This window comes from Choloepus didactylus, chromosome 17, assembly GCF_015220235.1.
Source record: "Choloepus didactylus isolate mChoDid1 chromosome 17, mChoDid1.pri, whole genome shotgun sequence".
NCBI lineage: Eukaryota > Metazoa > Chordata > Mammalia > Pilosa > Megalonychidae > Choloepus > Choloepus didactylus.
The window spans coordinates 2890912-2895178 of record NC_051323.1 but is presented as its reverse complement, the minus strand read 5'-3'; the positions used below and the strand labels follow the sequence as shown (position 1 = coordinate 2895178).

Genomic DNA, 4267 nt, shown 5'->3' with positions numbered 1-4267 from the left:
CATAAGAAACTTAAGACCTTTCTAAGTGGTATATTTTAGAAAGCTTTGAAAGTGTTTTTAATCCATGTATAACATAAAAAACAATCTTGATTTTTAATTGAAATCTTTTTAGTACTGTGTCATGATGGGTTTAACAGTTGAAGCATAAATATAATAATTACATCGTATTGTTTAAAATAATTCACAGCTTTAGGAAAATGAATTTTAAAATATAGCCAACATGAGACTGTGCAGTTATAAGCAATGAAATACCAGAAAACAGTGAATGATTAAATAAGATAATTTTTCAGCAGTGCCATTCATTATTTTGCTTTTTGGAACCTGGAAGAAATTGTCTTCTTTAAGTTTCAAATGTTCTGGTAATTCTAGTCATTTCTTACCTTCCTTAATATCACCTTGAATTGCTGAAATAAGTAACTCTAAAGAATCAAAGTTCTTTTCTGGTCTGAGGTAGCCAAGAGTGGCCACATTAAGCATTTCCCCATAGAAATCCTCTTTGAAGCTATGCATAATGTGAGTATCCATGGACTGTTTTGTATTCTTGTGGTGTGGGTTCCATCCTATGCTCACCACCATCTTACAGACATCTCTACTTCCAACACTGACCCAACCATAATAAATGCCAGTGGATATATCAGCTGGAAGATTATGTGCTACTTGCTCAGGAAAGTTAGCTGTGGGGATGCCCCTCTGCTTGGAGCCACCAACGAAGCCCCACACCACCTGTCCATGGCAGAAGCAGGGCAGGTGTCTCACGATGCCACCTGCTTGCAGTGCGGGTCCTGCCCAGTCTGTGTGTCTGGTGGGGTCACAGTCTAGGTGGTGGCGGGACCCTCCGGACCAATGGGGGACATGGGAGGGATCCCGGCTAGTCCGCTGGTGCACAACCAGCAGGGTGGCTCCAGAGACTCACCGCAGCAGATCACCCTCACAGCTCATTCAACAGTTGCTGCTGGAAACCTGGGAGGTTGCTTCTCAGCTTCTTGGAGCAGTGGTGGAGGAAGTAGGTGCAGGAATGGGTGGGGTGCAAAACCCGGGCAAGACATCAGTGTGGAAAGCCCTGAGCCTCCTCCATGCCATAAGGCCTCCATGTGTTTTTAAAGTAAGTTTTTCTTTTGTTTTGTTTTGTGTTGTTTTGTTTTTTTTTAATACATTGGAATAATACTAGATTTACTGAAATATTGAATAACTAGTAAAGACAGTTCCCATAAGTCCCCCCACCAATTTCCCCCAGTGGTAACATCTTATATAATCAGGTTTCATTGGCCAAAAAGAGATTTACAGTGGTACAATAATATTAACTGCATGGTACTTTTTATTTTGAGTTAATGAATTATTTTTGAATTTTATTTTCATGTTCCAGATCCAAAACAGGACACCATGATGCATTTCGTTTCCATGAATTCATAACAGAAATATTGGGTGACCTCTACAGAAGAATCTCACGGTCACTGCTAGTGAAATTCTCCCATTTGAAATTAGTAACATGACATTTTATTCTATACATCAATATTCTAACAGTTTGTCAGCAGCTCTCATTATTTCATCATTAATTAGTTTTTTCCTCTATATCAATAATTTCCTAATTCATCACATACATTCATTCATCAATCAAAATACTGGGGCACCTTTTTTGGGGTGCTATAACTTCCATAGGGAATGTGATTCCCATAGACCTGGTACAATTGTTTGAGAATGCTGATGCATGTGAAAACTGGCTGTGTGTGAATCAAACCTTATAACTTGCTCAGCCTGATGATATGTCTGCAACAGGAACACTTGTGTTGAGTGTTCCCAGATAAGGGCCTGGGGTAGTGTGAGCCGTCCCAAGTGAATATATAATGGGAAGCCATGTTTAAATTTATAAATTTTATTTGGAAAGCAGTTAGAATCATAAATTCTAAAAGAGGGAAAGAATAAGGTGCTTTATTTTTACATCAAGACAAAAATGCAAATATTCTTGTATTTTCCTATGTTGAAAGAGACATCTGCATTTGGGAATCTGAAGTATTCTGGGCTCTTTGGTAAATGTGTTGAGAGCAGTGTGGTTCAGGACTCTTGTGATGTCCCCAGATCACTCCCCTCTCTTAGCAAGAGCTCTGCCCAAAATTCTTTCAGTTTTCAGAGAACGTGGGCAAGTATTCAAATATAGGACATATCCTGACCATCTTCAGTACTAATCCTGTTCTTATTTGTGTTTCCATAGCAAAATATTCAGGCATGAGCCTGTGGATGTGGTCACATGTCAGGAAATCATCTGGGGTAAAATGGACTTAAAACACCATCCTCATTCCTTGCCACATGGCTCCCTAGACCACCATAGGCAACATCAGATATTTCCAGCTGGGTGAAAACCTTCTTATCTATGAATCTTACTGAGTGCTTTGCTTCTGATCAGTACAATAAGATGTAAAGAGCTCCTCTGAAAAGGTCAGGCCCTCTTGGATAATCACCCCTTCTTAAAGTCAATATACATCATTAACTATGAAAAATCCCTCAGAGCAGAACCTAAATTAGTGTCTGATCAGCTGGAAGATGTACAGATACCAGCAGCCAGGTATCTTCAGGGCCCTCTTAAATTCTACTTACCTTAATGTCTTTTTTACCATTTACTAAAGACTGTTGTCCCCAACTGTGTCTTTGGAGTGGATAGGCTTTGGACAATTTCACTTTTTAAAATCATTGTATGATTTCAAAGGAGAGGATAGAAGAACTAGCTTTCCCAGCTGGCAAGGAAATGACAATGGCTTCCAAACTCTCCTCTTCCTCACAGTGTTAATGCCCATTAAATGACCTAGAAAGTATCTGCTAAAACATAATTCTATTGTTCCATGGATCCACTGCAGTTAATCTAAATCCAAAGCTTTCATCCAAACATTAATGGCTCCTTAGGATGAAGTCATAGTCTCCTTTTCATACTTTCATTTTTCTTTCTTAAACATCCAAGACCAATTTCTCTCAGGTACTATTAATTTTCTGAGGTGCTCTTCCCTGAGCTTTGCACAATGACTTTCTACTTTATTCAGGCATGAGGTCAACTCTCTCATGTCAAAGAGGACATTTCCATATCCCATTGTTATGGGTTCCTTGTGATCCAGTCAGTCTACCTGACTCATCCTGGTTATCATCATGATGTCCATGACTGACTCACATTCCTTAATGTTTGTAGGCTTGGGAAGGAGATTCTTTTATATTAAATCAGGAATCTTGTCATTTAGGAAGTATAAATTTATTTTAAGTACACTTAAGATTGTCTGTATATTAAATGTAAATTTATGGAAGAACAGAAAAAAATAACATGGAGGATGAGAACAAATCTGAAGACAGTATTGCCATCTTCTAAACCCAAAGATGTGGTGGACCAAGAACACAGTTGACTTTTGACCAAGCAGAAATGTCTTCCTGACTGATTTGTGTCTGGACCACACAATACCTGAATCCTTGTAAGGGGCCCTCACTTAAAGTAATGGGCTCATAAAGAGACAAACTATGGAAAAAAAGGTTATTGCTAATTGTAATTGGAAAAATACATGCCTTAGGACACTGACCATCAAGGGAAATATCTTTGGGCCCTTAGGGTAGTTTCCATCCACGAAAAGTTTAAATCATGGGAGAGGAAGAGTTTTGTAATATACAATATTATGAAACTGCTTCAATTATTTCTCTCTTCTTCTGACTCCGGTCATGCTGAGAGATTCCTATGAAATGTCCCTGGATGCACATTGACCCACCTGCCTTGAGTAACAGCTTTGCTACAGGTGGAAGATCTCAGAGAATCATGGTAGGTGGGGCAGCAGAAATGTCCTTTGTTTATTGCCTGTCCCTCCTAGTAAAATGAAACTATAAGAAGTCAGGGTTCTGTTTTACTCATTTATAACTTAATGTCCTATGCCTAGAAGTGTTCATGATATTATTTGCCTAATTCTATAACTATCATTGATTTCCAATAGGAGTAAAAAGAGAACCTGCTTTATGAGAACTTATGAGCTGATGCTAACTTACCTATTCCACAGATCTGCTAATAGCTTCATTTCTGATTTGAGAAACTGGTTGACCTGAAAGGCAGATACAAGGGTGACTGGTAAGTCTCTGGAGACTCGTTATATATATGTGTATATATGTATATATATATATGTATATATATATATATATATATATATATATATATATATATAGAGAGAGAGAGAGAGAGAGAGAGAGAGAGAGAGAGAGAGAGAGAGACTGTTCACATACCATACAATTATAAAGAGATCCAAAGTGTACAATC

General features: G+C 38.3%; 1 pseudogene; it reads right to left on the bottom strand.

The window, feature by feature from the left end:
• Positions 1–234: 234 nt before the first annotated feature.
• On the bottom strand, positions 235–3140 carry LOC119512807 (annotated as a pseudogene).
• Positions 3141–4267: the final 1127 nt, after the last annotated feature.